The sequence below is a fragment of the Spermophilus citellus genome (genome assembly GCF_964194105.1).
Source record: "Spermophilus citellus genome assembly, chromosome: 17".
NCBI classification, from domain to species: Eukaryota; Metazoa; Chordata; class Mammalia; order Rodentia; family Sciuridae; genus Spermophilus; species Spermophilus citellus.
In genome coordinates this window covers 60,976,078-61,003,025 of record NC_138199.1, presented here as the reverse complement: position 1 = coordinate 61,003,025, position 26,948 = coordinate 60,976,078, and the positions used below count along the sequence as shown (strand labels likewise).

The 26,948-nt window shown below is 37.3% G+C and overlaps 2 long non-coding RNA genes across 2 annotated transcripts in view; one reads left to right on the top strand and one right to left on the bottom strand.

Moving 5' to 3' along the window:
* The window catches only part of LOC308636789, a 192,530-nt gene extending 182,671 nt beyond the window's left edge, over positions 1 to 9,859 (top strand). The window contains exon 2 of the long non-coding RNA XR_014019478.1: positions 9,757 to 9,859. This is a non-coding gene — a long non-coding RNA (uncharacterized lncRNA). The remainder of the gene's footprint in view (positions 1 to 9,756) is intronic.
* LOC308636788 overlaps positions 9,758 to 26,948 on the bottom strand; it is a 682,020-nt gene continuing 664,829 nt past the window's right edge. Inside the window, exon 2 of the long non-coding RNA XR_014019477.1 lies at positions 9,758 to 10,028. This is a non-coding gene — a long non-coding RNA (uncharacterized lncRNA). The remainder of the gene's footprint in view (positions 10,029 to 26,948) is intronic.

Genomic DNA, 26,948 nt, shown 5'->3' with positions numbered 1-26,948 from the left:
TCCCATTCCTTAATACATTGTCATAGATTTATAACAGTGTTGATCATGAAGAATTAGTCTCATCTGATACAAATCTGTTCTTTTCCCCTCCTCACCTTAAGCCAATCAATTTACACTAGATACACTTGGGTTTTTTTTGCATACCTTTTTCTCCCTGATCAGATTTCACTTTAGGAGAAAAGGTAGGAAGCAGACATCATTTTACACAGCAATCTTAAACTGATGATGGCAGATGCAAAAGATATTTACCTCACGCTGGCCTAGGATTCTTCCAGCTACCGTAGTGTCATCTGCTGATGAATTTTTAAGTATGGCAAATCTCCCACTAACCTCAATAAACCAATATTTATTTCTAAAAATTCTATGATTATTTCCATACATGGAGGTTTATTAAGCCACGTTTTATAAAACAGTAAGCCATTCTGAATAGACCATGACTATTACTGAATTTCCATGTAAGCATTAGTAGCAAGAAAATTTTGGTGCTGGAGAGAAGGCATATTTTTAAAGCTTATATGCAAATGATTTGCTGTGTTTTTTAAAGACAATTTAAACCTGCTGCAGCAGAGTTTGTGATGCAAGTCAATTGAACTAAGACCATTTTAGAAGAACAATGGGTAGAACAAATAGAACACTTGTAAATGCCATGAAGATTTTGGATTTTCTTGTTGTGATGTTAATTAGTTTGTTTTGAAGACACAATCCCTTTGTTGTGAAACATCAATTAAGAATACAATCTTGGTGATGGAATTTCAAGTGACATTTGCAGTGGCTCACAAGATTACAAAAGAGAGCCTGATACACATGTTTGTTTGCAGTTATTTAATTTTCTAAGCCAGAGTAGCAGTGCATACCACTGGATAGCCTTAAAAAAGAAAATCATAGCACACAGTCAAATTCTGATTGAAGTAGCAGAGGGCCCTGAAATACCAGAGGCGCCTAACATAACAGTTGCTCAACACTACTCCAAATCTATGACAGAAGCAAAATACAAGTGATTTTTAATGATTTGTGTCGGATTTTCCTATGCAGCCTGTTATCTCACAGATAACAATAGCTACATTTTTTTAATTTAAAAAAAATATTTTTAGTTGTTGGACCTTTCTTTTTAATTACTTATAGGCAGTGCTGAGAATCACACAGGCTAGATAAGCACTCTACCACTGAGCTATAACCGAGGCCCGCAATAACCACATCTTAACAAAGGAGTTTTTGTACAGAGAAAGTGTAAGAACTTTGAGGGAATAAAAGATTATTGGTCCAAGGCTTCAGACTGAACTTGAACAGTGTCTTTAACACAGAGCTAGAAAAATCTGAGCATCTGATTTATGAGTTGCCTGGTTACAGCAGCCACTGAAAATCTGATGTTGGGCGACAAGCTGTCTTACACGAAAGCCCTGGTTCTCCAGTTTAGAAAGGACAAGTTTGAGAATGGAAGTGAGCAGAAGGATCAAGACACATGCATAGGGAGATAGATAGAACATGATTGACCACAAGATTAATGTCAGAGATGAGAAATGTCAAAAGACTTAACACCAAAATAAAAAACAAATAACCCAATCAAAAAATGAAACTGAACACTTCACAGAAGAAATACAATCTGCCAGAAAATTTATGAAAAAGTGTTCAATATCTCTAGCAACTAGAGAAATAAAAATTAAAACTACACTGAGATTCCATCTCATTACAGTAAGAATGGCAATTATCAAGACTACAAGTACCAACAAGTGTTGGCCAGGATGTAGGGGAAAATGTTCATTTATTTATTGCTGGTGGGACTTTAAATTGGTGCAACCACTCTGCTCAGAAAACCTGGAATGGAACCACCATGTGACCCAGTTATCTCACTCCACAGTTTTGACCCAAATGTCTTAAAATCAGCATACTACAGTGACGCAGTAACTTCAATGTTTATAGCAGCTCAATTCACAATAGCCAAACTATAGAACCAACCCTGGTGCCCTTCAATAGAGAAATGGATAAAAAAACTATTTATATATATATATATATATATATATATATATATATATATATATATATATAAACAATGTAATATTACTCAGCCATAAAGAAGAATAAAATTGTAGCATTTGCCAGTAAATGGATGGGACTGAAGACGATCAAGCTAAGTGAGATAAACCAATCAATCCCCCAAAAACCAAAAGGCCAAATGAATGTTCTGTCTGCTATGCAGATGCTAACACACAATAAGGGAGAATTTTATTGGATTAGACAAAGGGGAATGAAGGGAAGGGAGGGAGATGGGAATAGGAAAGACAGTAGAATGAATCGGACATAACTTTTCCTAGTTCATATGGGAATACACCACCAGTATAACTCCACCTCATGTTCAACTGAATAAATGGAATCCTAATTAGAATAAGTTAAACTCTCTGTATGTGTAATATGTCAAAGTACAATTTCCTGTTTTGTGTAGCTAAAAAGAACAAATAAAAATTTCTCATAGTAAAAAAAAAGGTGAAAAATGTAAAGGGAGATACGTTTTGATTTCTCCTGATGCAAGGTGGTACTAACACAATGACAATTCATAAATCCTTGTAGTGAGGGCAGCATGAACCTGCCAAGGAAAAAGGACCAGGAAGCTTGAGAGATTCCAGCCCTCTACATCCTGATAACTGAGAAAAGAAAAGAGAGAAGTGCCTAGTATGAATATTGCCCAAAAGATGTGGCAGAACTGGCTAGTCGTATAAGCCACTGAATGGTGGCATCAGAATGAAGAATTAAAAGAGAGAAGGCAGAAATCATATTAGGTATGATAGGGATGAGCTAAAGTCTCTTAGACCTGTCTGCATTGGCTCACTTTCATCTGTTTTGTTACTTAGCAATAACAAAAGTACAGGAGCACTACAGCACTTATGTGTAGAGCAATTTTCAGCGTGTGCGCGTGTTAAAAATCTGTAGAACTGGGCTGGGGATGTGGCTCAGGCAGTAGCGTGCTCGCCTGGCATGCGTGCGGCCCGGGTTCGATCCTCAGCACCACATACCAACAAAGATGTTGTGTCCTCCAAGAACTAAAAAATAAATATTAAAAAAATCCTCTCTCTCTCTCTCCCTCTATCACTCTCTCTTTAAAAAAAAAAAAAAAAATCTGTAGAACTGTCCCAAAACTGCATACATATCCAAAGGAAACGAAATTGATATGTCAAAGAGGAACCAGCATTACCAAGTTCATTGTAGCTCTCTGGAGTTAACTGAAATGCCAATCAATAAATGAATGGATAAAGAAAATGTGGCATCTATAACATATAATATTCTGCCATAAAAGGAATGAAATCCTGTCATCGGTAGCAATATGGATGGAATTAGAGGAACATAAGTGAAATAAGCCAGACACAAAAAGATGTATATGGAGGCTAAAATAAGTTTATTTTATGGAAGTAGTATAGGATAGTAGTCTCTGTAGGCTGGGAAGGGTGAAGGAGAGAAGAGAAAGAGGGAGTAGGAGAAATTGTACCAAAATACAATTAGGTAGGAAGAAATTGTTCTAGCATTCTATAGCACAGTAGGGTGACTATAGTTCATAACAATTTGTTATATATGTTATGAAGAACTAGAAGAAAGGTTTTTGACTATTCCCAATACAAAGAAATAACAAAGTTTAAGGAGATAGAAATGCTAATTACCTGGGTTTGATTATTAACATTGTATTCATGCATCAAATTATCACACTTTGATCTATAAATACGTATAATTTTTTTTATACTAGAGATTGAACATGGGGGCACTTAACCAACTGAGCCACATCTCCAGCCCAATTTTTTATTTTTTAAAATAGGGTCATGTCAAGTTGTTTAGAGCCTCACTAATTTGCTGAGGCTGGCTTTGAATTTGTGATCCTCCTGCTTCATCCTCCCAAGCTGCTGGAATTACAGGGGTGTACCACAGTGCCCAGATAGATATGTATCATTTTTTAAATATCAGCATGTTGAAACATCTAGCTCTGTCTGCTCCCTAAAAATTTGACTTTTATCTGGGAAATTTCATCCTACTATAGAAACCAGATAAAATATCACACAATCATATAAAAAAAATGAAGCTGAAAACTGGAGGCATTAAAACAGTAATTTCACTTTACTCTTGTAAGAGCCACTTTAACTCAAGGTCTCTGAGAACTTATTTAAGGAATCTGAATATCAGTACTCCTTAATTTCCTAAAAGTGCAGAAATTCTAGAAGCATACTTTTCTAAGATTTAAATTAGGTAACAAGGAACAAAGGTTGAGTGAAATTTTGCAAACTTGAAAGAAAAAGGAAGATTATCCATTTTTTAATTAATTTACAAATAGGAAACATAGTTTTCTGTAAAATCAAGTGATGTTTCCTAATTCCTAGGCTTTCAATCTCGTCCATCTTTTCATTCCTTCTTGAAATAAATGGCACAATGTTTCTCTTCCATTACCTAGTCCCCTTCGGTCAAGAGTCTAGGAAAATCCTACTTTTATTTGAGGTGGCAGGGCTCAATAGCCATATGCCTTAGCCTCTATATGAGTAGGTAGAGTCATCTAAGTAAGTCTGGACAATGAAATATAATAGATGAATACTGAGCAGCTTCTGGAAAAACTGCTTAAGCACTAATGGTTAGAAGCAAGCCCAAACTTAATGGCTTAAACAGTACAAATTTGCCATCTTACATTTCTTCTGTAGGTCAGAAATCCAACATGGGTACTGGAGATGTAGCTCCGTGGTGGAGTGCTTGCCTAGAATGCACAAGGCCCTGGGTTCTCTCCCCAGCACACACACAGAAAAAGAAAAAAGAAGAAAGAAATAGAGAAAAGAATAGAAAGGGAAGCGAAAGGAAGGGAAAGAGGAACAAAGGAAGGAAAGAAGGAAGGAAGGGGAAGAAAAGAATGGGAGATATAGAGGGAGAAATAAGAGAAAGAAATCCAAAATAGCTCTCAATGGGCTAAAATCTAGGTGTCCTACATTTCTACCTGGAGACTGAAGAATCTGTGTTCTGTGTCTGGTCTTTGAGACAACCCACATGCTAGGCTAGTAAACTCCTGCCTTCATCTCCTAAGCCCCAATGGTGGCCAAGTTCATATGCTGCATCTCTCTGGTTTTCTGCAGCTGGGAAACATTCTCTGTTTTTAAAGACGTGGTGATTAGATTGGGTTCACCTGCTGTTATGGAGTCCATTGCAGTAAGGTTGAAACGTGGGGCTTCAGGCAATGGTTGGATGGGGGGCGGGGGTCTTCAGGCCATGGTTGGATCATGAGGGCTCTGACCTCATCAGTAGATTAATTCATCACATGTAAATTTATTTAAAATTGTCATTCCTTTTTTTAAATTTGCAAAATTTAATTTGATTTTGTTTCTCCTTCTCCTCTCATTTCAATCTTAGAAATGTATGCTGTTGGAGTTTCTATACTTTTAGGAAATTAAGAAGTACTGATATTTGATTTCATGCTCCATGTGCTGTATTAATTCATTGATAGGTCATTCAAGTATTTGGAGGAAGTGGGTCACTGAGAGCATGCCCTGGATGGGTTTATCTTTTCCCCGTCTCCCCTTCTTCCTCTCCAATAGCCATGAGCTGAGTAGCTTTCCTCCATCATGCCCTTTAACCATAATGTTTTTGCCGTGACACCAGCTGACTATGGACTAAATCTTGTGAAACTGTGAACCGAAATAAATCTTTCCTCCTCCAAGTTATTCTTGCTGGGTATTCTGTATTCAGTAATGCAAAGCTGATTAATACACCCGGATAAGACAGAACCATCTTTCCATATGAAAGCCCCTCATTTTAATCAGATTTGCACAATCCCCTTTGCCACGTAAGAAAACATAGTCACAAGTTCTGAGGATGAGTACCTGCACACCTTTGGGGGTCATTATTTTGTTATTGCAGGGGTGGCAGTCATCTGGGCCCAGGAGTTGACCTTGAAGACATCAGCTATGTGTGAGAATAGTACAGCCAAGAGAAAAAATAAGTGAACATGGGACCCTGTAAATCTATGGAACTTTCACATCAGTCTTAGATGCCTAAAAACTTGGCAACACAGTGCACTTTGGAACATCAGCTGTTTCCCCTCATGCGTCTGCTTTCCTGAGAAAGGAAAAATATATCACTGCATATCAGCAGCTCATAAAAAAGATCAAAATTCAAGATATTACTGTTTCTCCAGAATGCATATATTGGTACCATAAAAATCACAAGTGGAACCATTGCATGACTGTCCATAACAGGGAAAAATAGGCATTCAATGAGTTACCACAATAGAATGCAGTGAATGCTACTATAATGGAAGGGGAAAAAAAACTCTAATACCATTCACAGTCTTCACCAGGAACAGGGGAAGCCTTCTCAAGAAAAAAAGGGGTGAGGATTGTGTTGTTCTCCGTAGAGAAGAGCATTTCAAGTGACATGCTGACACTCAGAAAGATGGTGACCTAAGATCAGTAAGAAAAGTGCTTTAAGGTACTATTTTTTAAAAAATTCTCTGTAATGAACTTGCAGGAATGCATTATCTCCATCCCTCCCTCTTTTTTCAGACTCTCCTGTGTCCAGTGTACAGTGAAGAAAGAGCTCCATGAGATTATGTGGGTCAGAGATAAGGGCAATACTTTTGGAAGGTGGTCTTGTAGGAATAAGTTCTAAATATGGAAGGTCTCAAGTAACAGACCATATCTATCAGTGGCCTGAAAATATTGGTTTAGGCACACTTAAAGGAGAAAATGCCAGTCTCTTGGGTGTCCTTTGGAGTTTATCTGGAGTTAATTTTCCCAAGCATGAACAGACAAAGGTGTTTCTCAAATATAAGATTATTTCACTGTTCAATTCCACTATTAACTCAGAGCCAGTACTGATTCAAAAAGCATTTCAAGGAAAGGTAAACATGCTTTCTGTAAAATCCCCTTAAGAAAGATCGTTGCTGAAAGACAAATGGCGTTGAGTTTACACAGCCTTTCAGTACAAGCACTCTATTTCTATACTTATTTTTGCAACAAAAATTCAATTTTGTTGAGTTCTCTAGGGACTTGATTTGACCCTATTTCTAAAACAATGTACCAGGGTTTGACAATGTCTAAATGAACTATCTGATGTTATAGTTGGTAGATAAGATTCTTCATTTATTCTTGTTCTATAATTATAAAATTAATGAAGGAAACACCTCCTCTGTGTATTTGAAGTATTAGGAATATTAAAGCTATTTTAAGTATTAGCTCAAGTAATGACTCTGTCCTGCTTTAGGGCGGCCTAGGGCATCAGAAGTATTGATTATGTACTGAGCTTTGTTCACCATTAACTGAGATACTGAGACAGAAAGTATGTATTATTTCCTGAATACAGTTAATTTTGCATGCAGAGAGCATGGTGTGAATTTCAGTTCAGTAGAAAAGGCAGGCAAGGCTGATCCCTGAAATCAATGGCCACCAAGAGAGCCTAGACATTGGGTGATGTGCATGAATAATTGAAGACTGACTTGTTAACTGCAGAAGTGAAGTTAGCGGTGCAGAGAGACACATTGTCAATTGCCAGCAATTTACTATGTTTTTGAAAACTACAGGCAGCAATTTACAAAAAAGATTAGGCCAGTTACTGTACATGTATGACATATTCTTGATTTAAGATGTCAATCTGGAAAGCTGTAAACTGACACCTGGAGTTGGGAATGAGGTTATAAAGTTTAGTGAAGAACTGCTTTTCCCTGAGAATGTCTATATTTCTATTGTGGGAGACCCGGAATGCACACCTCCTGCTGAGGCTGAATGGGTGCATGCAAATGAGCACTGTCAGGGAAGGGTGATGTATCTTCTCTCTGAACCATTAAACACCTTTGCATCGCTCAGTGCTCTGACGCACTTGGCATTTATGAGAGCATGGTGTTGAGCTTTTATTTCTTGGAAAAGAAATCGTCGTCCATATATTTTCTCAGTCCTGTGCCATTGTGGGGGATATTGTCACTTTCATCCTGTCCCGGGAGTTTACTTTGCAGTTCTTCATAAGAAAATGATTAAAGGAAAATCCCCTTTTTATTAGTGTAATTTCTTTCCACTTATTTTCCCTGTTGGTATTAAGTCAGTAACAATAATTTCTTTATATTGAATTTATTCATATATGGAAGGTAGCCTCAGCCCCCAGTGAAATTTGAAACCCTGGGGTATACTAATGGATGACTGCTAGTGGAAGAAAATTCATGAAATTCGGCACCTCATAATTTATACACAAAGAAGTATAACCTTTGATCATTTTTAAGCTTTACCAAAAATTTTTTTATATATACTTTGTAATGTATTTACATTAATTTAATTTATTGACTCCTCTAAGGATTCCTGGCAAGCTTAAATCTTCTAAACTGGAATTGTAATTGCTATTACTAATCTCTAATCACATATACCAATACTGTTTTTTAAAAACTGAGTTTTTAAAAATAACTTCCCATATGAAAAATGTTAACACTTCTGATGCAAGCCTTTGTTAGCAACAAAATCAGTCTGAAAACTAAGACATATACCCTTTTCCTCCTTTTCTTTTTCTCTCCATTAGCCCTTCGAAGCTGGGTCTATTATCTCCTTTACAAAGAAACATCAGTTTTTGCATTTTGCCTTAATAATTCTCTTCTCACATGTTTGATGTTAAAAGCAGCAAAGTCGATGGTCATTTGATAAATTATTTTTTCCTCTGACAAATATTAAAGGCAAAATGCAAAATAGAGGTTAGTATTAGACTATAATTCTGACTTTACCCAAAGGTTAGTTATTTAACTTTAAAAAAAAAATCAATGAAATGAAAGATCATTTTCAATTGTGTTGAGGACTGATACAGTTTCAACCAACGTAACTCAGTTGTCTTCATTGTTTGACCATTTGTGGCAAACAATACTCTTGCCACTCTTGACAAACACATATTATTTTTCCTGACAGTTTGGGAAGCGTAGCTTTGGAATTCAACTTTTGCAAAATACTGTCTCCTATGAATTATCAAGCACTGAAATTAGGCATGCAAACTTAGGATCTAATTCCCTTCACCCTTCTCATCATAAAAATAACAAATGTAGTCATAATTATTACAGAAAGAAAGTTTGTGGGAAACAACCAGAAATGAATCTCTAAGTTCTAAATCCTGATAGGTTTATGTGCTAAGGTCCTCGCTGATTAGATCAGACTATAATGGTTTTGACTTGAGCTATTTCTTTGATTTTTAGAAACTCTTCTTCATTTTTTCACTAAATCATTGAAAACTTCATGTACTTTATTAGAAATATCAGACATAGATGTGGTTTATTTTTAGTTTGCATTTATATTGCATTTTCCTTCCCATAGCTCTGGGTGCTTTATAGAGCATGACAGCAGCCATCAAAACACTTTGTCAGGTATGTAAGGTGAGAAACAACACTGTTATAAATATGCCAAAGGCATGATGATTACTGGAAAATGTCCATTTTCTACATATTTTTAGAAAGGATCTTTTTAGAGACTTTTATTTAAAATGAGTATCTACTTCCTTAGACACTTTTTTTTTTCTTAGCTTTAGAATCAGACAAATTTTTTTCAACCAATTTATTGAGCCTCTATTCTGTGCCAGGTACTATTGTAGGTGCTGACAATATAATTGGAGGAGAAAAAGAATTCACTCATACAGAGCTCCCATTCTAGAGGAAGAAAGATGATACATAAATAAGTAAACACACAACGTAATATCATGTTTTATTAAATGCTATCCAGTGCCGCGTCCGGCAAAATGGACCGAGTCCGGCGGGAGACGTCGGGGTTAAAAAGTTCACAGGACACCAAGGTTCTTCATCCAGGGGGAATCTCTCTTTATTAGCTCAGCACATATTTATATATTTCTTGCAAAAGGCATGGGAAGTTACTAGTAGGCGGGAGCAAGGGCGGGGGGAGACAGAAAGTTCTTGTTAATTCATACCAAGCCTTCAACCAGGAACCTTATCGGACCCAAGCAGGTCAAGACGTTCCCACATGACCGTTATAGGCTGAATAATATGAAAACAGACACCACAAGTCCTTCAAGGCCTTGTGAGCTCCTTCAAGGCCTTGTGAGCTGGCCTCTTTGACGTGCACAAAAATCAGGGCTGGATCCAAGCCCTGAGGGCCCGGGGGAGTCCGTGCCAGCAATCCAGAAGGAAAAAAGAAGCAAGGCCAGGGGCTAGTGAGTGACTTCATGGGAATGGATGAAGTTAAGAGGCCTGAGTGGCAGAGGGGAGCAAGTCATGCACAGATATGGAGGAACACAAAGTCCTCAAGAAAGGAACACACTCAGAATATACAAGGCACTGCAGGGATGATGAGTCCTGCTGCCACTTGTCTGGAGAGCTAGGCAGTGCCAAGATCAGTGGGTACTTTGCAAACCATGGTAAGGATTTGGAATAAGTCTGGTATAGTGGGAACTCATTGGGAATTGAACACAGGAGAGCAACAGGATCAAAAATCACTGTGGAGGGACAAAAGTAGAATCGAGAGAGTGTGGAAAGAAATAAATGTGGTGATCCAGGGAAGAAATAGAGGTGGTGTGGATAAGGGTAGTGGTAGTGGCAATAGTGAGAATAATCAGACTTAAAATATAGCTTGAAAGCAGAGCTGACAGGATTTGTTAATGGACCAGAGGGGATGTATAGGAGAAATTTAAATTCTGTCTCTGCCACACGTGAGGTTGTCTTAGATTCAAATCTTCTCACCTGTGAGAGTAACAACAATGACCTTGGGTTAGCTGAGAACCCTGAGACCCTTTGTGAACAGAATGCACATTGATGCTTAAAAATGTATACATCTCTCCCTTCTCAAGGAATCCTTTTTTTTTAATGTTCTATTGTCTTTAATTTCACATTCATTTTTCTTTTGTTTGTCTGTTTCCTGCTTCTGCATTGTTTTGTTGTATTTTGTGATGTCCTTGCTCTCCAAATATTTTATTTCACATTCTGTTTGGGAACATGGTTTAAGCAAGGGGTATGTTATGGTTTGGATGTGAGGTGTCCCCCAAAAGCTCATGTTGCAACATAATGCAAGAAGGTTCAGAGGAGAAATGATTAGGTTATGATTTCCTTAACACAATCAGTGAATTAATCACCTGATGGGATTAATTGAGTGGTAACTGAAGGTAGGTGGGGTGTGGCTAGAGGAGGTGGGGCCTTGGGGGCAAGGCTTTGCAGTATATATTTGTATCTGGCAAGTGGAGCTCTCTCTCTCTCTCCTTTCTGATCATCATGTGAGCTGCTTCCCTCTGCCACACTCTTCCACCATGACGTTCTGCCTCACCTTGAACCCCAAGGAATAGAGTCCTCTGTCTATGGATTGAGACCATTGAAACTGTCAGCCCTCAAATAAATTTTTCTTCCACTAAAATTGTTCTGGTCAGATCTTTTAGTCACAGCAGCAAAAAAATATGACTAAAACAGGATGCAAAACTCACCTTTCTTGGTTTCATGGTAAACCCACCCTGCATTTTTAGACTCTAATCAAAATCCTTGGCTTAAGGGATGATATACTTCACAGATATGTGCCTGAAACCTCAGTGGGAAAAAGCAAGATCTAGAATATTTGCTTCCTCTCTCTCAATCAAAAATAACTTTCAGAATGCAAACAAGTAGAGGAAAAAATCTTGAAATGGAAAGTCAATTCTACCAAGCTATGTTTACCTGGAATTTCTAATTTCAATGAGACTCAATTATATGTAAATCCACAATTTGGTCTTTGGAGAAATTTTAATTGTGCGGGATTTTTTATCTCACATCAACTGATTTTCAAATACACATGGTTATCCAACAACTCAACTAAATTCTGACACTACTTAATGAACATAGACCCTACTAGTTAAGGGTGTAGTTTCACGAAACTGCCCCCATATCATGTGCTATGTGCAAAGGAGATTTGCAACACACCCACACCTATGCCCCACTGATTAGAAATTCAGGAGGTTCCCATGACTACCTCTCAGATTTGAGAACTCCCTCAGATTATTCACAGAACCAAAAAAGGGTATAACATATGAGTTTTCTTTATTATAAAGGATACAACTCTGGCCCAATCAAATGGCAGAGAGGCTAACACAAGGTGTGCAGGTAGAATTTCCAGGTGTACCACCCACTCAGCACTTTGATATGTTGATGTGTCCACCATCCCAGAAAAACCCTGAACCTCATGGTCCTAGAGTTTTTAAATGAAGTTTTGCTACTATAGGTGTGATTGGCTAAATCATTGACTGTTAATCTCATTTGCTAGCCTCCTCTTCCTCCCTCAGGGGAGTGGCTGATGGTCAGATCCCTGTAGTCATATAATTTATTGATCTGGCCACAAGCTCCTGTTTGGAAGCCATCTAGTCCACCCTACTCCCAAAAGTCACCTCAGTAACAAACTCTGATAGGATCAGGAGGAGCTCCTTATTAACAAGACACTCCTGTTATTTAGAAAATCCCAAAGGTTCTAGGATCTCTGTGCTAGGAATCTGAGAAAACACCAACTAGATGAATGTGTATTATTTACCACATAATCATGCCATCTTTAATTACTAATTCATTGAGTAAAAAAACCTTTGGAGGGGTCCTGAGGTTAAACCAGAAGGATAAAAGACACTGTCTCTGAATGCAAAGAACTTAAAACCAAGTGAAAAAAAAAAAAAAAAAAAAAAGAAACCAAGACTTGAAGGTGTCCTGTGTTCCAGGCAGGCTCACTCAGGAAACTCACTCCCTTCCTACTAACAGCAATCCCTCAAACAAAGTGAGCTTTCTCCTATAATATAGATAAGAAATGGAAGCATTCACAGGATGAATAATTTACCCCTGGTCAGCAAAAGGATATCTGGCAAATGTAGTGTTTAATCCAAGGATAAGATCATATCCATTATTGACAGTTTCCTCTGCTATGTAGGAAAAACACGGAATGAAAAGAAAAATGAGAAAACAGGTCAAACATATTCATACCTCTTTCTCCAGCCCTCAAAAGAGTGTTCTGTCTTATCTAAGCAGCAGGAAAGGCTGAGACATGAGAGATTTATGAATAAACAAAATTCTGTCTGAATAGCTCACACCAAGGCTGCCTAACATATGATAGGAAAACTTAGCATAGTAATCCTATGAACCCAAGCATTAAAGACTGCAAAGCAACATTCATATTTTCAAATTTCATAAAGGCTTTGGCCCTGAAATATTTGAAAGATTCTATTCTTAACAGCTCTATAATTAGGATTTGAAAGGAAACATTGGCCACCCCACTTGCTGGATTCGTTAGTAATCCTTCTCATAATATCTGCGGTGGAATCCTGAGAAGAAGGGAAATTGGGAGGGAGGGGGAGACAGAACAAAACAGATATCTATATTTGCTCCACAATGCTACTGTCGAGTTAAGCATTCCAGTGTGGCGGAGATTTTGTTTATTAGACCTCGGTTCCCAACTTGAAGAAACCACATAGTCATGAATGCAGAAATGAGGCTGTGGTGCACAGAGATACAGACTCAACCTAGTTCTCAACTCGCAGTCACAGGATACAAGTATTTATTTACCTGAGCTGAATTCAAGTAAGCAAATCAACTGATTCACTTCAGTTAAGAAGGAAATGGAAGCATTCAAGTCTGAAACAGCTAATGCAAATTGGTAAAACCACTGAAAGAGCAAATCATTGGTTTTTAAGTTCTCTCTAACCATTGAAAAATTACTGAAATTCTTGTTAAGTGTTGTTATGGTTTGGATGTGAGGTATCCCCCATAAAGGTCACATGTGAGACAATGCAAAGTTTGGCAGAGATATGATTGGGTTATAATCTTAACCTAATCAGTTAATTAATCCCTGATGGGATTAACTGAGTGGTAGCTGGAGACAGGTGGGGTGTGATTGAAGGAAGTGGTTCATTGGAGCGTGGCTATGGGGTATATATTTTGTATCTGGAGAGTCGAGTCTCTCTCTCTCTCTGCTTTCTGATCATCATGTGAGCTGTTCCCTCTGCCAAGATCTGCCTCACTTTGAACCTGGAGGAATAGAGCCAGCCTTTTATGGACTCAGCCCTCTGAAACTGAGCCCTCAAATAAACTTTTCCTCCTCTACAGTTGTTCTGGTGGGGTCCTTTAGTCACAGCAGTGACTAAAACAAATGTCTAAGAAAGCAATCAGCCACATCATGGAAACAAATATTAAATTAATTAAGGGCTAGTTCTGAAAAGAAGTTACAAGAATATGTTGTATGCTGTAGGAAAGGAAAAACATCTTTTCCTTCTAACCAGCCTCGTTGACTGAGGCTCCTATAAGAAAAGACCTATTAACAAGAGAAAAGCATACACATTTGTATTATAGAAGTTTTATGTGCCGAATAAGGAAATGAAGACCTGGAAAAATAGCTAAAGCTAGGTTTGATGAAGAATGAATAAGACAAACTGGGAGTAATGATGATGGTAGTAAACTGGGAGGGATTTGGCAAATCCTGTTCATTCAGATTCCCCTCAGAGTCCCTGTGTTCAGAGACAAGGATGCTCTTTTCCTCTGAGAACAGGGTGGGCAACTGTCACATAAAGGTCTTATGACTAGCTCCAGGAGAAGGTCAGAAAGTCCTCTCTCTGCATGCTCTTTCTCACATTGTTTCAGCTTAAAATATTCAACATGCCATGTGACTGTATTTGGGGTAGTACGTCATCCCCTTGCCATCACTACAAATGAGGTACATTAATAATATCCTTGAGGGACAATGTGAAAACACCAACAGTAATTTTGAATATATTTTACCTAATTTTTGCCACAAGTATACTGACTTTAGACCCAGAAATTTCCATTAAGAAGCAACTGTGCCTCAGTGCTGATTCTTAGAAATCTGCTAGGGACAGTTATGCTTCTCCTCAGTGAGAGAAAGATAGGAAGGAATTCCAATTTTTTCCTTAAATTAAAAAGAAAATATGTTCAGCCCCATCCTCCTCCAACCACCTACAACTTTTTAATGTAACAAGTCCTTTTCTCAGCTAAGAAAGATGTTAATTATCTGATTAGCATATTAAACAATGGCCTGGGATGGCTGACATTTCCCAAAGCTTTTTGGTCAATGATTAAAGTAATGAAAGTTGCCAGTTATTCAGGCCAAGCCTATAAATGCCTTAAATTCACTTACTGCCAGAAAGGTCAAGTAAATTAAAGGAAAATATAGGGCTGGCCTTGAATGGTCTGAGTATGGAGCTCCTCAGTGCTCTTAAGAGTGGTGGAAACCAGAGGCCTGGCATTAATTCCAGCCAGCTTCCTGCTATTGATTAAGAAATAATCTCAAGTGCTCATTTGTGGGCAAATTAAGAGATAAGTCCTTTTCAGAAGGTCATTTCCATGTCTTCTTTTTAATTAATATTACTGACTTGAAGATTTGCAGTTAAATTAGCCCATTAATTATAAAAGTCATCATTCTGGAGAGTAGGAAAGGATCATTTATGTAATATCAGATTCAGGTTTGCAATAAATCGCCCTTTCTTCTGACATACTACTAGAACAGGTATGAAGTTTTCAATTTTGAACTGAATGGGTGATTATGGCTTAAGTGAGTATGTTTTGTTGTTATTTGATTATAAATGCAATATGCATTTTTTTAAAAACTTGAAAAATATATTGAATGATACTAAAGAAGAAAAATATCTTCCTTCATCTACTGCTCAAAGGATATTTCATTAGTCCTATCTGTTAAGCAGAGTATATAAGGATATATGTACTCTACTTGTATTTGGTGTTAGAATTTATTTCTGTATTTTGTTGTTTTACATTATAATAAGAGCATTTTCCTGTATCATAAATTTCTGTTGAAAGCCATGTTGTCATTAAAGTTTTGAGATCATTGTAAACTCACATGTAAGAAATAATGAAGGAAAATCCTGAGTACCCTTCATCCAGTTTCACCCAATGGCAATAACTTGCAAAACTTAGGTGCAATATCACAAACAGGATATTTAAATAGGTACAGTCAATATGCATACCATTCCCATCACCACAAGATCCTTGGTGCTACCCTTTTGTAACCACATATTCTTCCCTTCTATCTGGCCTTTATTCCCTAATTAAAATTTCCTCATTTTGAGAATGTTGTAAAAGTGGAATTCCGCACTGTGGACCCTTTAGGGTTTAGTTCATTTCATTTATCGGTAAGTTTCTGAGGGTTCATCCCAGGTACTGTATGTACCAGTAGGTCATTCATTTTTATTACTGAATAGTATGCTATGGTGTTGAAGTGCCACAGTTTATGTTCACCCATTGATTCCAACTTGTGTCCTTTATGAATAATGCTACTGTGAATACATCTTTACAAGTTTTGTGTAAATATGTTTTCATTTCTCATGGAGAAATGTCCAAGGATATAATTGCTTGGTCATTTATATTTGCATATCTAGTTTTAGACGAAGGTATCAAACTGTTTTCTAGAATGACTGGACCATTTTATATTCCCACTTATCAATATATGAATGATCTACTTTCTCTACATTCTCATAAGTATTTGGTATTGTCAATATTACTTAATTTAGCTAGTTTGATAGTAAGTAGTGAAAACTAATAAAATCAAATACATTTTCATGTGCTTATTTTCCATCAATGAAATATTTCTTCCTGGGGCTTTCTAATTTGATGATTTAGTTTTCAATTGCTGAATTCTGAGACTTTTTTTGCATATTCAGATGTTAGTCCTTTGCCAGATATATGATCTGCAAATATTTTCTCTGGGTTTATAGCTTGTCTTTCCAGTCTCTTAACAAGCTCTGTGAAGAGCAAACATTTCTAATTTTGACATAAACTATCAGCTTTTCTTTGAATAGGTAACTCTTGATTTCAAGTTTAAGAATTCTACCTATTGCTAGAAACTAAAGATTTTCTCTTCTTTTTTTCTATAAGTTTCATAGTTTTCTGCTCTATATTTACATCTGAGGCTCATTTTGAGTTAATTATTGTAGGGCCCCCTTATACATCATTTTAGTATCAGCCATGATCCAGAAAACACTAAATGGAAAAGTCCAGAGACAAATAATGTTTAAGTTTAAATTGTACACCATTCTGAGTAGCTTGGTAAAAGCTTACAGCATTCTACTTTGTTACATCTGGAATATGAATCAACCCTTTGTCCAGTGAATCCATTCAGTATATAATACCTACCTGTTAATCACTTAGAAGCTATCCCAATTATCAAATCTACTATCACAGTAGCACAATTCTTTTATATAGGGTTCAGGAGTTTCCATAGTCTCAGTTATCCATTGGGAATCTTAGAATGTTTTCTCCATAGATAAGGGAGGACTGTTATAATTATGCTGTATTTTTATTCCTTTGATATGACTGAATTAATATCTTTACAATTGGAAATCTGTGTGTGTATGCTGTATATGTGTGTGTGTGTGTGTGTGTGTGCATGTGTGTAAATATGTGTTAAGTCAAGAAATTCACTGATAAATTGAGGATAAGGGTAAAAAAGACACAGTTGAATATTAACTGAGAATTAACCACAGATCATTTCAACCAGCTTGAAACAAAGGCTCTTCACTGACTCCTGTCCTAGCAATATCTTTTTGACAATTTGCCAAGGTCTAGTCTGGGCTGTACATTCATCACTTCACTCCCTCCCCGCCCTTCATAATGATCTAGGGAGCACTTTGATCCACCAAATCCACTTATTTTCCTCCTCTTCCTTTCCTGTTGTTTTTTTCTCCTCATCAGGAGAATATCAACCTAGTGATAAATTTGGCAACTATGTGCAAATATTATGAAACAAATTAAGATCAGGAAATTCTTCCCTAGAAATAAAATTTGTGCATAAAATGAGTATGGCATTTCTCCTCCTGCTCTTAAAAGAAGTCTAAAATAGTCTTGAATGAAACAGTATAAACATATGTTTTATAATCTAGGTATACTAACATAGATGACTAGGTTAGGAGACAGATCAACTTTGAGTATGTCATTTAGGTGAACAAGCCAAGAATCACAATCAAAAGTCTCAAAGGAAGACAGAAAAAGGTAAAGTGAAGCATACTCTAGAGAAAAGAAATGGGGGAAATTTACTGATCTGGGTCCATGGGTTTTATAGAAAAGAACTTTTCCATCTTTCTTTAACCTTCAATTGTAATTGTGATTGTTCTTTGTGGCCAAGGGAAATATCTTGGAGTCAATGCTTCTTGGATATTTAGCATTTTGTCCATTTCTCTATATTTTTAAAAATCTGGTACTGGAGATTGAACCCAGGGATGCTCTATCACTGAGCCATATCCTCAGCCTTTTTTATTTTTTATTTTGAAACAGAGTCTTGCTAAATTGCAGAGGCTAGTATCAAACTTGTAAACGAACTGCCCCATCCTCCTGAGTTTCTGGGGTTACAGGCATGTACCACTGTGCCTGGCTCATTTGCCCATTTTCAAAACTGGGCTTTCTTATTGTTGAGTTTTAAGTGTTCATTGCATATTCTGGATAATAGTCCTTTATTTTTCACATATGTTCTCCCAGTGTTTTTTTTTTAAAACTCTAGTCCAATGATCTTTTAACTGATGCACTTAGATTACAGACAATTAAAGTTATTGCTGATATATTTAAACATCTAGCATATTTGTTACTCTTTTCCATTTGTTCCTCCTGTGCTTTGCTTCTATTTTTGTCCTCCACACTTGTCTTTGACATTTGTGATTTTAACTGAGCATTCTATACTTGTTTTCTCTTCTTTGTAAGATATTAAAATATATTTTTAGCTATTGTGAATTGTGCTGCTATAAACATTGATGTGGCTGTTTCCCTGTAGTATGCTGTTTTTAAGTCTTTTGGGTATAGACCCAGGAGAGGGATAGTTGAGTCAAATGGTGGTTCCATTCCCAGATTTCCAAGGAATCTCCATACAGCTTTCCATATTGGCTGCATCAATTTGCAGTCCCACCAGCAATGTGTGAGTGTGCCTTTTCCCCCACATCCTAACCAACACTTATTGTTGTTGGTCTTCATAATAGCTGCGATTCTGACTGGAGTGAGATGAAATCTTAGAGTAGTTTTGATTTGCATTTCTCTAATTGCTACAGATGATGAACATTTTTTCACATATTTGTTGATTGATTATATATCCTCATCTGAGAAGTGTCTATTCAGGTACTTGAACCATTTGTTGATTGGTTTATTATTTATTTATTTATTTATTTATTTATTTATTTATTTATTTATTTATTTATTTTGGTGCTTAGCTTTTTGAGTTCTTTATATACCCTAAAGATTAGTGCTCTATCTGATGTGTGAGGGGTAAAAATTTGCTCCCAGGATATAGGCTCATTGTTTATCTCACAGATTGTTTCTTTTGCTGAGAAGAAATTTTTAGTTTGATTCCATTCCATTTATTGATTCTTGGTTCTTATTATTGTGCTATAGGAGTCTTATTAAGGAAGTTGGGGCCTAATCCGACATGAGGAAGATTAGGGCCTTCTTTTTCTTCTATTAAACGCAGAGTCTCTGGTTTAATTCCAAGGTCCTTGATCCACTTTGAGTTGGATTTTGTACATAGTAAGACATAGGGGTTTAGTTTCATTTTGTTGCATATGAATTTCCAGTTTTCCCAGCATCATTTTGTTGAAGAGGCTATCTTTTCTCTAGTGTATGTTTGGGGCACCTTTGTCAAATATAAGATAATTTTAATTTTGTGGGTTAGTCTCTGTGTTCTCTATTCTGTACCATTGGTCTACCAGTCTGTTTTCGTGCCAAGAGATGCCCTTCAGTGGATGAATGGATTAAAAAAATGTGGCATATATACACAATGGAATTTTACTCAGCAATAAAAGAGAACCAAATCATGGCATTTGCAGGTAAATGGATGGCGTTGGAGAAGCTAATGCCAAGTGAAATTAGCCAATCCCCCCAAAACGAATGCCAAATGTTTTCTCTGATGTAAGGAGGCTGACTCATAGTGGGGTAGGGAGGGGGAACATGGGAGGAATAGATGAATTCTAGATAGGGAAGAGGGGAGGGAGGGAAAGGGAGGAAGCAGGGGATTAGCAATGATGGTGGAATGTGTATATATTTATTATATATATATATATATATATATATATATATATATATATTTTAAATTTTTTAGTGTTTGCCCTAGAATTTGCTATGTAGATTGATAAATAATCCAAGTCTACTTTCAAATAACAATGTACTGCTTAACAAAGAGTGAGTAATTCCTCACTTTCCCTCCCTCCCCTTTTCCCTATGATAAAAAACCCCTAATTCTTTCCTTTTATCCCTTGTGTCTTCACTGTTATTCATTTTACCTATACAAAGTATGCATGCATATCTATATTTAAAAATATACATTATTATTTTTGAACAAACTTAACATAGGTTAGATCAACTAGGAATAAGAACAATAAAAGTTTTATTTTATTTTCATTTGACCTTTCACCAAAGCTCTTCTTTCCTTAACTTACATCCAAGATGCTAGCTAATATTATTTTCTTCTCTCTGAAGATCTTTTAAAATTTCTTTCAAGACAGCTCTTCTGGCATCAAGTTCTTTTATTTTTGTTTCTCTGCAGAAATTTTTCTACTTTGCACATAAAGGATCTTTTTGAAGGTAGAGAATTATAGGATTGTTTTAGTCAGCTTTTGCATCACTATGACCAAAGGACCTGACAAGAACAATATTAAAGGAGGAAAAGTTTATTCAGAGCTCACTCTCAGAAGTCTCAGTCCACAGAAGTATGGCGGAACGTCATGGTGGGACGGATAGCATGGTGGAAGAAAATAGCTCATTACAAGACACCAGGAAACAGGGAGAGGAAGCATTTCCCCTTCACCATGGACAAAATATATACCCCAAAGCCACCTCCAACCATACCCCACCAGCCTACAGTTACCACCCATTTAACCCCTGCCAGAGAATGAATGCATGAGTAAGCTAAGGCTCTCACCACCCAAACCTTTAACCTTTGAACTTTGCTGAATCATCTCACATGTGAGCTTTGAGGGGACACTTCATATCTGAACCATAACAATGACATTGGCTTTTTTCTCTCACTATTTTATACATCATACTCCATTCTCATTGCTTGTGTGATTTCTGAGGAGGAGCCAAATATCATGGTTATCTTTGTTCCACTAGAGGAAGGTGCTTTCTTCTTCTGTCTTTTTCCAAGCCTTTTCCTTCTTTTTTGATTTTCTGAAGTATGAATATGATATGATTAAATGTAGTGTGTTTTGGAGAGAACTGATGTTTTCTGAGCTTCCTAGATCTGTGTCTTGGTTTGTGACATTAATATGGGGAAAATTATGGGTTGTTACTGATTCAGATATTACCTCTTCCCCTTCTCTCTTTTTTGTCCTTCTTATATTTCCATTATGCCCCTTATACCATTCACAGTTGCTCTTAGTTCTTAGACATTATGTACTCTTTTTTTAATGTTATTTTTTGGTTTGGGAAATTTCTATTGTCATGTCCTCAAATTTAGAGATTCTTTCCTTAGCAGAGTCTAGTTTACTAATGAGGCCATCAGAGTTATCCTTCTTTTCTGTTTGGTGTTTTTTTGTTTTTTTATCTCTAGTATTTCTCTTTGATTCTTTCTCAGAGATTCCACTTCTCTGTCTTTCATGCAGCCTACTGTTTCCATTAAGCACTTTAAGGATAGGCTGACTGGACCACCTTAAGGTCAATGTGTCCTTCACAGAATGGAAGCTTTTGAGGATTTTAAAGTCCCCTTGTCCTTGACTCAATTCCTCATATTCCCTTAATCAGAGTATTGCTCTTTGGATAGCCCTCAGCAAACTTTCTTTGCAAGGATCTTGATGTCCTGGTAACAAAGTATGGTTCAGGCAGTTGTGTCAATGATAAGGAAGGGAGGGCCCTGACAATCTGGATATATTACATGGTTTAGAAACAGTAGTTTCCTTAAGGATTGTTAAACTATGGCTGGGGGAGATTCTGACATACTAGCTCCCACCTTCTTGTCTGCTTTGGTAAGTTTCTCCATGGTTTAAGTGAGAGTTTCCTCAAAAAATCACAGTTATGTACTATTTGGGGAAGGTTGGACATTCTAGTTCTCAGATTCCAAATACTTGCCTATTCTGGTAATGTTCCTTGGGGTTTTAGTTTTATGACTCTTGGATGTGTCTTAACACATATGTCCAATGTCTGCTCTTTATCAGCCTTTCTCTTACTCACCTGGTCATGGCTAACTAATCTACCTAATACAAGATCGTGGAGGGCTCATGAAATTAAACTCACAAAAGCATGGAGGTTCCCCCAAACCGAATAGTTAGGATTCCTTATAGATTTTAGTGGTTTTAAATTCTCAGACTGCTCCAGTGTGGACCTCTAGCAATCTATCAAATACTGTTCAGGTTTTCATACTCTGGTCTGGTTTCTGTACACACATCCACTCACGGTTTTCAGCTCCAGTAAGTTGTGATTTTCTCTATCTGCCTGGGTGTCCAATCTTAGGGCTAGCAGTTGAGGGAATGCTGTGACCTCATTTCTTTCATGGATATAACAAGATCCATGTTAATTTTTAGTCAGTTGATCTTGTTATTTGTTAGCACAATGATGACTTCCAAACTCATTACACACTGGAGTGAAAACTGAAAGTCAGTATTCTATGTCTTTTAATTCTCAGAAGAGTCCCAAGAGATGAGCACCATTATCTACATTTAATATATCAAGAAACTAGGGTCTTCTTGAGCTCATATGGCTAAAAAATAAAGAAACTTGAACTCCCACTCTAGTTTTTCTGAATCAAAATCTATGTAAGGACTGTGTCACATTTAATTACATAAAACCATTAATTGCAGTTTTGTGTTGTTGAATTCTTTCTTTACCACTTACCAGTGACCCAGGAAGGTTGATTCACATCAAACCTTTATTTCCATCTTTGAAAATGGGAACAATGATAGTTCCTGCCTCATCAAGTTGTGAGGTGATCATTGTTCTGAAAGAGAAATAAAGTAAGTAAATTGCAGAAGAGGAAGCACTTCAATTTGCCCAATGGAATTGGCAAAGGCTCCTAAGAGTACTTTTCAAAAGGTAGTTGAATGTATAAGGAATTGGTAATTACCATTTCCTCCTCCTGCCCAATTTTGTGGATCTTTTTTTTTTTTTTTTTGTGAGCCATAACCATTGTTTTCTCATTGTTCTTATCATTCACAGAGGAGGCTCAAAGCAGCAAAGACAAATAATCATTGTTGACCTATCACTAGAGTAATGTTACCTATTGTACTTACTTTACATGAAATAACACAACATAATTTAAAAATGAAATAGGCCAATGATTAAGAAAACTGAAGTACTGAAATATTAAATAACTTGCATAACATGTATAGCTTTTTTGTTTTAAATTTGGAATATGCTTTATTTTTGAGGAATCTACTTTTTAGTCTTGGTAGCCCTTGAGATTATTCTCCATACAGAATTCCTACCCCTGGAGGAAAAGCAACCCCCAGGAGTTTTTTCTGTACCATAATAGGCAGAAGGGGTACCAGTGTATCTATAATAAAATATCTCAGATGCAACCTTCAGAACCACTCAATAGCCAGTGGTTTCCGCAGAGAAAAGGTGGTAGGAAGTAAAGAAGGATTTGTTTGTTCCTGACAAATTTGTTTCATGCTGGACTGCATAAGTCCTGTGAGTAGGGAGTTTAAATTCAAATCAATGAAGAGTCCACAGACTAGTTTTACTCCCACACATCATATAACCTAGGGGGCAGAGATGAGAAAGCATTATGGGCACCAGGTCCTGATTGTCTTTGAACCAATCTAGACATTGGTGCTGGTCGGTGCCCTAGTGAGTGTCAGCTTCTGCAGTACTTATCAGGGTGAAGGAGAGAGATATATGGAAGATAGTATGGCATCATGTCTAAAGTGAAGGACTTTTAGAGATATCAGCCTCCCTGTTGGCTCTTGTGCAAGTCACTCCTTATAGATTTTAGTAGTTTTAAATTCTGACACCAAGCTGTGCCTCGGTGTTCTTATCTACAAAATGCATAAAATAGAATTGTTTTAGTCAACTTTTTCATCACTGTGACCAAAATACCTGGCGAAAAAAGCTTGGAGGAGGAAAAGTTTCTTTGCTCTGATAGGAGCTTTGGGACGATACCTCATATCCAAACCATAATATTCCACCACTGAGCCTCAAAAACTTATGTCCACATCACAGTGCAAAATGAATTTAGTCCACCTCTAAGACCCACAGTCTTAACAATTTCAGCATTGCCCAAACATCCAAGTGCAACACCTCATCTGAGACTCAAGGCAAATTTTGGGTTGTGAGCCCCTGTAAAATCCAAAAGCAAGTTACATATATCCAATATACAGTGGCACAGAATAAACACTCCCATTCCAAAAGGGAAGAATAGGGGAATATTAAGAAGACAAGAGCCCAAAATCCGTCTGGGAAAATAAGTCTCTTAAGTCAACATATAGCATCTAGGACGCGGAAGATAGTATAGCATGGAAATGTACTCTCCAAAGGGATTGGGCAGTCCTGTACCTTTGGCCTTGCTTACAACATAGGTGGCTTCTCTTTTATCTAGCTCCACCCATAGCCAGCAGCTTTTCTCAACAAACACATTACTTCATTCCTCAGCTCTGTAGACTAGCTTCAGCTTCACCTTTATAGCTTTACACATCACCCTCTCAGAGGCAGTCCACAGGGATTCTGACCCTGCTACATCTTACCCGGCTTCCAGGGCCTTCCTTTGAAATCTCAGTGGATGTTTCCATGACTCCTTTACTCAAGCATTGTGCATTCCTATAGAACCAGCACCATTCTGTTGATACCAAGATGTAGTTCCTGGGGCCCCTAGAATGATGGATTGGCCTCAGAGTACCTGCATGGCTCAGTATGCTGAAACAATTTTCTAGGCCCCTCTGTGCAAATAGGGAATTTCCATGATCTCTTCTCAAAGAAATTTTGAAAAATTTTGTACCCTTAGGTCTCTGATGGGTATCACCTTGCCAGTTCCTGAGATGCCCTTAAGTCATTTTCCCCATTGGCTCTGTGCAGAGGACTTAGCATCTCTTTAGGGGCTATAATTCTACAACAAGAACACTTCCTTGGTCCAAGGTTTACATGCACTTTTTCAGCCAAACTATATACTTTTGAAATTATTTAGCTCTGCTCTCTGCTCCAGATTCTTACAGTAAACCTGGCTAAAAGCTACCAGCAAAATCCTTACCACCAACTGAAGGCTGTGCTGCCTTGAGATTTCCTCTGCCATGTTAATTAATTACTTTTAAATTCAGCTTCTCACAAAGTCTCAGGACATGGGCAAAATGTAACCAAGTTCTTTCCCAAAACATAACATGAGTGGCCTCTAGTCCAATTCCGAATGGAGTTCTCATTTTCTTCTGAGATCTCTTGAGCACAGTATGCATTCCTATCAGCATTCAGGTTTTCTGAACTCCCACCCAGAACCACCCATTAAGGTCTACTCACAACATTGTAAGTCTGTTCTGGCTTGAATCTCTAAACTTTTCAAAATTCATCCTGAAAATCATTTCTGAACCACATGGCCAGATTAATCACAGTTCATTCCTGGTACCCCTTTAACCTCACTTATGTAGGTCCGCATAATTAACCCCACTTCTGGTCCCCATTTCTGTTTTAGTCAGCTTTATTATAACTGTGACCAAAATACTGGACAATAGCAACTTAGAGGAGAAAAAAATTTATTTGGGGCTCATAGTTTCATATATCTTAGTCATCTATGGACTCCATTGCCTTGGGCCCAAGGTGAGGCAGCATATTGTGAGAGAAGGACCCCATACATCAAAACCTGCTATAAGGGGTAGCACAAAAATGAACAGATAATTCCAATGGAGGAAAGCTGATCAGCTCATGGTGAGGTCAGTAAGCAGTGAGAGAGGGAAGGGATCAAAGGAGAGGTATACTATTATAGGTCAAGTCCCCACTGATCGAGCTTCTCCAGCCACATCTTACTTGTCTGAAGTTACCATTCATTCAACAAGGATGGGCTGATTAAGTTATAGCTTTCATAATCAAATAATTCGATCTCTGAATATTCCTGCATTAACAGGAGCTTTGGAGGAACACCTCTTATCCAAACCATAACATTACAGAGTAAAAGAGGGACATACATGGAAGATAGTGTGACATCATGTCTAAAGTCAATGACTTTGAGAGGTCCTAGCCTCACTTGTTAATTTTTGTGGAAGTTACTTAGGTATGCCTCATTGTTCTCACCTACAAAATGCACATAAAAGAACATTCATTTTAGGATGGCCCTAAGTATTAAATGAGATAACACATGCAAAGTGCAGTAGACCTTAAATGAATCAATGAATAATACTGCCCTTTGCTGAACACATCTTCTTCTGGGGCTTATTCAGATAGTAAGCCATCCACAGATGTTTCTAAATTGCCAAATTTAACTCTATTCAACATTTCAGTGAAATACAAAGGAATGTTTAGCAATTTTTCCAAGATGCTTACCAAGTTGCTAACTATATGGTTTGTGCATACCACTGCTCAACAGAAGCAGGCACTGGTGGCCAGAACTAGGAGAGAGCCAAGGAAGGTTACCATTCTTGGCAAAGTGTCCTTCTTCTTACCCCACAATGTCTGGTATCAGTGGGCATCCATTTGGGGAAGTATCACATGCGGTGAAGGCTGAAGAGTAGAACCATCTCACATCTACACTTATGCCAGTCAGGTGCTAAAATGTCATTATCTCAGTGTTGAATTAAGTTCTCCTATATGTTGATGCACAACAGAATACATTATTGATGTGCTAACCTTTTTCTGTTCTGTTAATTTGTGGTGTGCATGGAAAGTTTTGCACATTTTGTCATCACCTGTTTTTGAAATTAGAATGTTTCTGGATGAATTGTACCATTCTCTCACCAGCTTTATCATTACCAGTTTTATTTTTCATTTCCAATCTAAATGTTTCATTTTTTTTAGTTGTATAATGTTTCTTCTTATTACACAATGTTAAGTCATTTTAAAGAATTCTAGCTGTTTTATTACTCCTTACCAAATATTAATAAAGAGCTTTCCTTTCCTCTCAGTATTATTTATC